This window comes from Cyclopterus lumpus, chromosome 9, assembly GCF_009769545.1.
Source record: "Cyclopterus lumpus isolate fCycLum1 chromosome 9, fCycLum1.pri, whole genome shotgun sequence".
Taxonomy (NCBI): domain Eukaryota; kingdom Metazoa; phylum Chordata; class Actinopteri; order Perciformes; family Cyclopteridae; genus Cyclopterus; species Cyclopterus lumpus.
The window spans coordinates 6,016,441-6,028,385 of record NC_046974.1 but is presented as its reverse complement, the minus strand read 5'-3'; positions in this window follow the sequence as shown (position 1 = coordinate 6,028,385).

Sequence of the window (11,945 nt, the reverse complement as noted above, 5' to 3'; positions counted from 1 at the left end):
AGGATGAGGTTTAGATTGTAAATTATAATTCCAGACTACCGACCACTTGAGCTGAAGTGATGCATTCAGCTCATCCGCTGCGGCTACAGACCCTTTTAGTCCCGTTTACAGGCGACCAGCCAGACAGTGACAGAAGTGTCGTTCAATTTTTTGTTCTCTTATTTTTTTTTGCAGAAAAACAACATTTGGAGAAATGCAACAATGTGCATTGAGTTTTTTGTCGCCTGGCCTGTATTTGCGTCTCACAGCAATGATGGGTTGCATACTAAGTCAGCATCTTCACTCATTGTATTATTTAATTAAGAGATTAAGTGAATAGAAAATAAATATTATTACGTCTTTGACAATCTGTGTTAAAAGAAAGAGCCTGAGAGTCCGTGTGTGGGCTAAAAAAAACAACCTCATAATGACATGCTAAGCTGTGTAAATTATCTGTTATGAGACAAACAAACCAGCCGCTGAGCCAATTCAAGCAATTCATGGATGGGTTTAGTTCAACAGTGATGACTAACGTACTAATGTCTGAAATCGAGGTGTTTTGTTTGGTTTAAATTTGGTCAAGCATGTCATCACTGGTGGGACACACATTATCACATCCTCTGATTTCCTTTTGTCTTCTAAAAGCAGCCGAGCCAAGGGGACGATCATCAAATGAATGTTTCTAAACCTCAACATTGATAATGTGATACTTTTGTGTATGATTGTTAGAATATAATACAATAATGTAATACAATTTCAATCTGATTCATTCATATTTTGAAAAACTTGTCAAAGTTGGAACATTTAACCGTATTTAAGTATTCAAGACCAGTAGAAGACACTTGTGTTTTATAATAGTATGACCACCGGATTTCCACACAGTAAGTGCGCTTCTATCCACGTCGATGAGATAGATAAAAAATTTAAAAAATCAGATAGAAGCTGTAACTTTCCTAAAAAATAAATGCAGTATTTTCATCGTGTCTTCTACATTGTTTCCAACCGATCAAGGTTCATGTGACAACTCTTCTAATAATCTTTTTGCTCAACCTGCTAAAGTGATATAAATCAGATCCAGAACATCTCTTTATGTTTTTCTCTGGTCTCTCTGCGCGACATTCACATTCTTGCAAAAGCACATGCACCCAACCCGCCCCATTGGGGTCAAAACATGTCTTTGGCATGTTTTCCCTTCAATATATCCTAATGTTTACTTGTGCAGATGTCAGCATTGCATACACAGAATGTGTGGCACGTTCAAACAATAAAGCATCAGCCCTTACACGGCCATATTGAGCATCATGAAAGCCTATGTGATCAGACGGGTAGCTTTCCTTGCAGAGGACCAATAACTGATCTTCACAGTACAAAGCTCCGCAGCCTCTTTTCATGTCACTTTCATTGAGTGGAGGGCCACGGTGGGAGCTCTATAATATAGCTGGGCCCATTCAAGGGATTAAATAGGACAAAGCTGAGCTTGCTGCGGTGCCACAGACTCACAACCAAAATAGAAATAGGAATGAAGCAAAGAGAAAAGGGAGGGGGGGGGGGGGCATTAAGAGCAAGTGGGAGAGGGATGTTAAATTCACCCGCTGAATACATTTGGGAGAAACTGAACAAAAGTGAATCAACGCATACGGCGGTTGAAATGACAGCTGTTGCATGTGGTAATGGTGCAGAGAGAGTTTATGCAAAAAAAAAAAAAAAATGAAGGATGAAGTCATATCCATGCATGGGTCATTTTTACCTTGTGTAGCTACATTGTTAGAGACAAGGGTTGAAATTGATCACATTACAAATACAAACTCTTTTTACGTGTGCACATATTTTCAGCTGACACCATGGAGGAAGCAGTGTGGTGGTTTCCTCTGGGAGCTCTGCAGTAGGATGCATGTCTGTGTCTCCGTCAGGACGCCTCCACAGATGACTTCCCACCTCTGCCTACTCATCCTGTCCAGCTTGGCGGTCTCATCCGAACTGAGTGAGTCATTCATTCATTCACTCATTCAAGTGTATTTGTTCGAAGGGGACAATGTACATTGATGAACACTTTAAAATAAAATGTAAATGCACCCAATTACAGCCGCAAGGCTGATTTCCATTGTCTCTAACGTCCACATCCTTGTCTACGCTGCAGGTTTGGAGGATGTGTTCTTCAGCCCCCGGGACCAGACGGTCAGAGAAGGAGAGGGAGTTTTCTTCCAGTGTGTGTCAGGGGAAAGTTCACCTCCCGCGAGCATCACCTGGCTCAAAGATGGGACACTGGTCACAAGTGGGAGACACATTCAGGTGAGCTCTGAAAGACTGTTGGCTCCTGCTCTCTGTCTCCCACAACACACTCAGATAGTGATAAACACTAAACCTGTTTACTGAATTTGTATAGCGAGCTATTTTGTCAAATTACATTTGAAACCACAGCAGATCCATCTCCAAGAGTGGTTTGTCACTGGGTGGCAATACAATGAATACAATATAAAGCTGTGGGGTCTTTTTGTCTCAGTTACACCTTCTCCTGTCTGAAACAAGTCCAAATTGAACAAAAAAAACCAATATATATATTCCAAATATATCCTTGAACAACTGAAATATTGATGCCACTTATGTGTGAGGTAAAATGCAGGCGAGACGTACTTTTGTCGGGCCAACCATGGAAGTTATTTGACACTTACACTTTTTGTTCAGCACTTTTTTTGGGTGTTTTTAAACATGAACCGATGCTTCCTGACACGGCAGTTGTTCAGGTTGCTGGGAACAGCCAAAGTAAATGAAATGGGGAGAGAGGCAGCTCCAATGATGAAACCCGCTGTGCCTGAACAAGACACTGGGGCTGCAGTGTGTCAAGAATTGCAAAAAAACCTCAGTTGGCCTCAGGGCAAAAATAATTATACCAATTGGTATATTATTGTAACATTTCGAGCCAGATGTATTCTACGGCATGCTTTACACTTTAAGTGGTTGTTGTTCAGGGTGAGTACGGAGGTGGTAACCAGAAGAAGACCTCGGGCACTCTGCATCTTTTCAACGTGACATTAGAGGACGGTGGTATATACACATGTGTCACACACAGCCCTTCACTGAACATCAGCAAGAAAAGCAGCCCGGCTAAACTCAGTGTGCAGGGTGAGTGCATGCGCATGTCTTTGTTTTCACTTCGGCAGTTCATACCAGTAAATCACGTTGCTTCTGATTACGAATTATTATGTTTTTGTTTGTACACGCATATCAGTCTCAAGAGTCTATTACTCAAAAGTAGAAGTAAAGTGAAAACTTGTCATCTTGCATTTGCATCCGTATTGAAACAGAAATTGGCATTGATCACTAGCATTACAAAAAAAATGTGCTTTAATCGAAAGTGTCTTTGAAAAAACTAATTGGACGCAAGAAAAATGATTTATTCCCCGATTGAAGGACTTTTATTCAACTTTTTTTGTTAAGGGTCAACACGGCATTTAAGGTCTCATTTGAATGACATTTTCTGCAGTGGGGGGTTCATATCTTAAAGCGCTGTCCCTCCACCTTGCAGGTGTCCCTAGAAGGCTGCAGATCACCCAGGGCCCTGACAACATCACTGTCGCCATGGGAACAGAGGTCTCCATGCGCTGCGCTGTCCGTGGCTTCCCTGTTCCCATGGTGCACTGGTTCAAAGACGGCCTCCTCCTGTCGAACTGCTCGTCCTCGTTCAGCCTCCAGAACAATGGACAGCTGCTCACATTCAGGTCCAACACTGCATGGGGACGAGAAGAATATTAATTCTTTATTGTCAAATTGTAATGATGACCTATAAAAACGATGTAACGAGACTGAATTTTAAAATTCTCATTTCTGTCCGTGTTCACCAGGAACGTGACCAAGGAGGACGAGGGCTCTTATCACTGTGAAGTATCCAACCAGAGAGAGTCAACCAAGTCTCAGCCTGCCTTCCTACTTCCTGCCGGTACTGTGTGCCAACGTCTGCAGTAAATTAAACTGTTACATTTTTTAGCGTCATTTCTTGTTCAAACAAATCTTCTATCTCACACCACATTTAACCAACTGTTCCCTGAGGTTAGCCTCTGCTTTTGACAATGAAATTGTCAAATGCGTGAGCAGAAACGATTAAAAAAAAAGCAATAAGCAAATTTACTACATATTTTATTTTGACTTTCAATGATTATTTCACTTATTTTATAAAATAGCATTTGTATTGTACTTGTGACCTTTTTCCACGTATATCTTTTGTATGTATGTACATCCGGTGCAATTTGCAAATCCTGTTATAGTAGGTAGTATAGTTCTCTTTCTCAAACAGGGAAAGAAACACAAACTGAATCACAGATAGTAACTTAAATGAATGAGATCGATTTGGGGGGCTTTATGAGCATAATAAAGTGAAAATGTGGAAGAAAAAAATACACACACTCAGTCGAATCGGGACTCGCGCATTGTTGTGTTTCCAGAAATGGACTGGACTTTCATCCAGCAGCCCGCAAACCTGACGGTGAAGAGAGGAGAACATGTTACGGTCACCTGCAGGCCTCCATACGGCCGACCAGCAGCTCAGGTGTCCTGGTTCAAAGACAACCAGCTTCTCACCCCCACAGCTCACGAGACTGTGCTGCCCAGTGGAGACCTCTTCTTCCACAGGTGTGTGTGTGCATGTATGCGTGTTTAAAAGACATGCCATGTGTGCAGTTTTGTTTAACTACTGCTAATAAAGCTAATAACATATAACATTAGCGTTTCTACAAGCGCGTTTCTTGACTTTATTCGCCGCAGTGTGCAGGAGTACGACAATGGGAGCTACTTCTGCAGGGCCTCCAACATCCACCTGCAAAGATTTGTCACTTCCAGAAGAGCAACTCTGACAGTGCTGGGTATGACATTACAAAAGACCCACGGGACTGCTCCGCTGGACACGCCGTCGCTTCATCCACATTGTATAATAACGTTGTTTTCTTCTCTTTCCGGCAGCCCCTCCGTCAGTGAAACTGTGGCCCCAGGTGTCGACCGTGCCCGTGGGTGCTCGGGTGGTGCTGGAGTGCCAGGTGTCCGGTAACCCTTCACCCACCATTAGCTGGGTGAAGAGAGGCCACTCCAAGCAGACTGGAGGCAAGATCGTTGTGGGGTACGCTAACATGTTGTGACTTTATTGGAAGGGAAGGATGGTTGATAGCATTTTCTGTGTTATCCTTTGAAGTGCATGTGTCTGCACAATACAAAATAAGTATAAAGTACCTCAAAACTGTACTTGAGTACAATACTTACTTAACTACATGAAGTACTATGACAGCTGTCTTATGACCATATTCATCTTTCTCATACAGATTGAGAAATGCCACTCTCTACATCCAGTCAGCCCGGAGCTTCGATGAGGGGGTGTATGCGTGCGAGGCCTCCAACGCTCTGGGCCACAGCCGCAACACAGCGATGCTGAGGGTTGCTGGTAATATTAACACAAACTTAACTGCAATGTAATGCACCAACATCAATAGTTGAGGTCCAGGAGAAGACAGGACCGTGTGAAACTGACTTTTGTTGCATTTAACACTTCAAAGATTCAAATTGTTGAGACAAAAGAATACCGTTCTCCTTTAAAATCTTGTAGTGAACACTTTAATCGTGGGGAATATGCACAATGTATGGATAGAGCTCATTACTACTCAGTAGCATGACCCAAAGATAATTGGGATTGTGCATATCTTACTGGTTGTGCAATAGAAAAATAGAGTCTTATTTGAACTTTACCATATTGGATCTCACGATCCCCTTAAAACGAATGTGACATGTACAAAGGTACACTTTGTCCACTAAACAATGATCCAGATGCACAATATGTTGTTTCCTTACACAAAATGCTTGACACGTCACAAAAGTGTATTATATTCCTCAAATTGGTACAATATTGATAATGTAATTATGGTGTAATAATGCTAATTGCCCTTTCTTCATGCTATGACACATAAAGCAGTACGTGAGGGTTCCTTTTTTCGGCCTAATATGGCTCCATGTTTCTCTTTCCTCGTCCCAGTGAGTCCAATCATCGTGACCTTCGTAGGTCAGGTGAGCTGCAGGATCGGGGCTTCGGCGGTCTTGCCCTGCAGGGCTGTAGGTATTCTGCCCATCACCTACACCTGGACCAGGGGCAGAGCAGAGAGGCCGACCCCCATCAGCCTCACTGAAGACAGACACATTGATGGTGAGTCCCAAGGTGTCTTTGGAGCTGTTTCCATTTTCATCAGGTTCTCATTGGAAGTTGTACTTTAATCTATGGATACCCCAAACTGGACGCGATCGTATGACTTGTTATCTTATGGTCCATGCAGAAAATGGAGCTCTTCACATTTCCGGTGTGCAGTATTCTGATGTCGGGGAATATCACTGTACTGCTGAGAATCGAGCAGGACGACACCAGAGACGTAGCATCCTCGCCGTCACAGGTATGTTGACGCCTGCTCAACAGAACACCTGTCATTTCTTCATCATTGACAGGGTGACAAATACGTAACAATATTAAAAACATGCATGCTAATATTGTCTTATTGTCACAGGATATTCAGAGAGTGTGTATGTGTTTGTGTTTGCTGTCAATACTTGGGATCTTCTTTACATTTACTTTGAGTCAAACAACTTAAAGTATATTGTTATATAACAAGCTGCTTCCTTTTTTTCCCCATATGCAATCTTACGGATTGTCCTTCACGCTGTCCTCTGTCCTAAGCTGAACATCGTCCAGCTGATAGAGACAAGCAGACAAGACTGGTTTTGTCTGCTGTGAGTAATGACTGCTGTGGCTTATGTGGTGACGCTGTATGGCTCTCAAATTTTGTGTGATTTCTGTCCCGAAGCTGTAAATGATTATTCTTTAATGTCTGTGCTCATTACAACGTTACCGTACAGTATAGTGACCTTTCATTGTCAACGGTTGGTGACACTGCTCTGATATTTGTGGCATATAACCTGCGTATTACTTGTTTTGTGGCTTAGTGTATTTCTGATTGTGTCAAAGGTTTCACTCTTCCTGAAACTAAAAGTCTTTCCTATTTTCTAGAGCACCAACACTAGCAAAGACCTGCCTGCTGCCCAATCAAGTGACTCTTTGGCTGAGCAACACCTTGGGACAACACACCATCCACGTGTACAGGCACAGCATAAGGAGGCCACGTGTATGTAGTATTGTCTGTGTGAGCTAATGAGAGAACTTACTTGAAAGCTAATTGGGTTCTGGTTCCCCATTGGATCAGATTTGAGCAATGCTGCTGTGTGATTAAGCCATTATATTGGTGGGTGTAATGTTAATGTTAACCAATAGAACTGTTTGAAGACACATTTTTACATCTCCAGGCTCCTTATCACACTGTGACGCGACAACAAACGGCACCACCACATTGTCTACATTTTCAAGAGGAGCAGTGGCGGAGCTCAAGATGCCACTACGATCACTGGGCCATCTTTTACAGCACCGCCCCAATCCGCCAACGACCAATCCAACCCAGCCGTTAGTCACACAGATGCAGCCTCCAATGTTACCGCCTCCTCCACATCCAAACTTCCAGTCAGCAGATCTCCACACCCAACCGCCGCTGACTAGTGATCCTCTTTTGATTTCAAATAGTGAGGCGCCAGTAATACACAGCCAAACATCAGTAGTCACTAGGGGAGTTCTGGGTACAACCCTTCAGGATCTACTCACTGAAAGTCAATCCCATTTGACATTAACATCATCGGGTACACAATCATCAAGTCAGCATCAAGTCAGTGACGGCTTGTTCATAGAGCCTGATTCTCAGGGATCTAACAGCCGTGCTGGGTCTCTAGCCAGTCAAATCATAGAGCCCTTCATTGAGACGTCGAACCCTCCAGTGGGTAGACCCTTTGGCTTTCAAAAGTTGGATTTGTATTCTCCGTCTCCAACACAGAGTCCAGCAACCCAAACCAATACGAGCCCCCCTAGTTCAATCACCCAGTCTTCTGCTTTTCGAGCTGAACTCCACCAAACTCAAACTCAAACTCACCAGCTGGTTACAAAAAGTACAATTTACCAATCGGTTCCAGAGTCAACCTCAACCCAGATTTCTCAAACCAAATTCCAGCACCAAGGTCAACGTCTACACCAGGAAACACATCTGCAGCCTTCATCAACCATCTCACAAATATCTAAATCTGATCCTCAACAAACGTTCACTCAAAGTCTTCTTCCGAAGTTTCATCTTGAGCTAACAACGAACCCACAATATCTGCCTTCCACACAACCTCCACTGTCATCAGTCACAAAGCTTCAACAGTCCCAAATTCCCAGGGAACCAATGAAAACCATGTCTACACTTCCTCAATCACCTCCGACACAACATCCACTGCTCCACTCACAAGCTCATCTACCTCAGACGGAAACCTTTCCACTCCAACCCAGAAACGCTCTTAAAATCCAGCCTTCAATCTCAACCGCCCATCAGACCTCCGATCCTTCAACGCTGGACCCTGAGGTTCCCGTTGTCCACCAGGTCAATATGTCCGATAAGGTTCAGCGAAATACTAGCCAGAAGGACGACCCGGGTCAGGGAGCAAAATCAGCCAATGACACAGAGCTTACAGAGTGGCTGAAGAGGAACACCTCCCAATCACCTATGACCAGCAATGATCAAAGGTAGGTCAACATATTATATGGTGGAGCGATAGATATTGCGAAGAAGAAAAAAAACAGCAATATTTCAGTTAAGTTTTGTGTTCCACACAGAGTAACGCAGCAGTCTCCATCATGGTTGCCCGTGCTGGAGAAACATGACATTCCCATTGTGGTGGGTGTGGGTGTATCTCTGGCCTTCATCTTCATCACTGTCACCTTCTATTCAGTGGTCCAGAAGAACGAATCTGCAACGACAAGCCGAGCAGGTCAGAGATCCTCAGCCACATCAAATGTCAGCACACCTATTTCACATTCTGAACATGGTAAACTTCGGAAAGAAAGCATTAAGGAATAGTTTTACATTTTGGGTAATGTGCTTTTTCGCTTAAGGGTCGGAGAATTAGACGAGAAAACTGACACCACTCACATGTCTGATTGTTGAAAGGGGGGCCTCACCAATTGTAGACATCACAGTTTGTTTATAGCTTTTTGAGGAATACAGTTGTGAAGTTGTATAAAGACTTTAGCAGACGGTAACCTCCGATTCTGGAAAGTGAAGCCAATGCGGAAGTGCCTTAAACGTGCATTCTACTGGCCATCGGGGGGCGACGACTCTGGTTGCTATTGGGTATCTATATGAGAAAATGACCCTATACTTCTCACTTGATTTATTACTTCAGTAAACATTGTAAACATGAGTTTATGTTCTCAATTGCTGGTTTCAAGTCGTCTGCCTCGATACAGCACGATGTTCAATTTGTAAATTATAGTCCCATTTAGAGTAAAAGAGGCTAAATATGGTAACTTCTGTTTACTTTTTGTAAAAAAACAAAAAAAACAAGATGGCGACGGCCAAAACGGGATAAAAACTCCAAATAAAGAAGACTACAAGTTTGTCAATGAAAGAAACCTCTGGAGTCAACCCCTGATCTCTGCTTGAGGCTAACAATTTGTGTGCCAAGCTATGAGCTGCTTATATGTAATATACAGGTATTATCTCTCCACCAGAAAGCGAAGAAAGCATATTTACCAAAATGTCAAACTATTGCTTTGAAATGTAAATGTCCTTGACAGCTCAGATGAACGTAGGCGACGCCGCGCGACACACTGAAAGTCGAGCTGATGGACGTACGTATGAAAACAGGTAAATGCACTATTATACAAGACAAAGAAATGCACGAGACGAGGCCTCGCAAAAAGATCTCTTTGTAGGAGATGCAGGAAGCCAGAGTGTCTTGTGTCTCGCACAGGGCTTTTGAAGACGACGACTGTGTGGCAGTGATTGAGCAGAGCCCCAACACATCAGACACCCATGCCCGACCTCCAGGGCCGAGCCTGGTCACGGTGCAGATGGAGCCTACATTTGAGGATCTTCAGGATGCCACACAACTGGCTTTGGACAATCAGTTAGTCACCGTAGAGACTTATCCTGAGCCCGCTCTTGACACAAAGGTTTGATAACACAGAAACACATCTTTACAGATTGAACAAACAAGGCAGCACTGTTGTAGCGCAGAAAAGGAAGTCACTCGAGTACCCTTTATTTGATCAAATCAGTTAAATTATCATTGTGATATACTATTTCAGATTGATGCTGCTCTGGAGGAGGAGGAGGAGGAGGAGAAGGGCTGCAGTTTGTCGCAGCCCAGCATCCAGCTGCAGTGTGCTGAGGACTGGACCGGTAACAGAGGAGACAACCGCTGCAGCCCATGCCAGGACGCGTTGCCTCCCCCTTCATCCTTACCCTCTCGATCACCTTCCCCCTCTCCGCCATCCAGACGTGAGGAGGGTCTGCGCTCCTCCTTAACCCTGCAAAGCGCTGAGGCATGTATGGCACCCATCCACCACAGCCTGAGCATCTCACATGGCAACCCTCCCATGCTCCTTTCTCACCACGTCTCCTTGGGCCTCACCACCGTGGCGGTAGATGTTCATTTTTACCCAGCAGGCACTGCTTCAACGGCAGTGGGCACTAGCACTCATATCAGTTCAGTCTCTAATTCCACTTCAGTGGCTGCACCTCTGTTCAGTCCCCCGGTAGTTAACCGTCAGGAGAATGACCAATCGAATGCCAGATTTCATCAGAGTAAGTAGCTCCAAATTAAGGCCTCAAGTCCAGGACACGCTCATATGAACAACCAGAGTTCAACAGTCATCCAACATATTTCATAATTTTATATATTGACTCATCATTGGCACAGGGCCACAGAATTAGAAGTCGGAAAATATATTTTTTACTTAACAGTCTTTAGGTGTATGGAGGGGAAATACACCTAACTAATTTAAAACATGATTTATTTTCCTTGTTGAATCTGTACTGTTTCACACACACACACACACACACACATACGTAAGAAAGATATTGATCTCCTCATTTAACTCGAATGTGCACGTTTCCCAAAATGATCTATTTATTTAAAAAAATGTAATGAAACTACGAGGCTGAAATATTCTGTATTAGCGTCCACACCTTTGTGTACCTGTGTATTTTCATAGCTTTAGCACAGCACTTTCTGTATTACTCCCTGTGTTACAATAAGTATTATGGTTCAGCTTCAGGCTTGTGGGCTTGCTTTCTACTCTTTATTTCACTACTGAAACGGAAAAGTGAAATGGTGCATGTTTTGAATATTATTTCAATTGTTCGTTATATAGGAACCCCGTTTCATTGTGATGTCACGGGTTAGTTCAAGTGCAGTAAGACTTAAATGTGTTGTACTGTATTGACATAAAATGAACCAGCCAAGGATACTTTACTTTGTCAAAAAATTATTGCATTTCTTTTTTTTCTCCGTGACTTGCTCATTCTCTTCTATCAAGCTACATGACTGTTAACACCTTTTTTTTTTTTGAAAACCAAAGGAGGGTGAGAGGAGCTGTACTAATAAAACATTTAGACATACAACCAACGTCTTAAGTGATATTTTTGCACGGGAATGTTATTTTTCGACACAAAGTATGTCTGGACCTTTTTTTAAAAAGCTCTATAACTATGCGTTCCAAACTTCATAAAACACACATCCCGTATCAGTGTTTTATACCAGTCATCAGTCCACATGGTATAAGAAGAACTAATAACTTTCTTATCTTATCGCAGTATTTGTTTAGCTTTGTCCTTCCAGCACTACGTAGATCTAAATATATTTCAAGACCATTTTCGTGCATGAATATAAACTCTTATCCAGAACCTGAAACACCAGAGTCACGTGGCACGGTTACTGATGTTACGCACTGTATGAGAAGTATTTAGTGCACAGTATATACGCCTTCAGTGTGTTCAGCATGCAAGCTGCCACGACTGATTTAGTAAACACTTAATATGCATGAGCTAATTGCACGTGAAACAGAGAAGTACTGCAACCATATC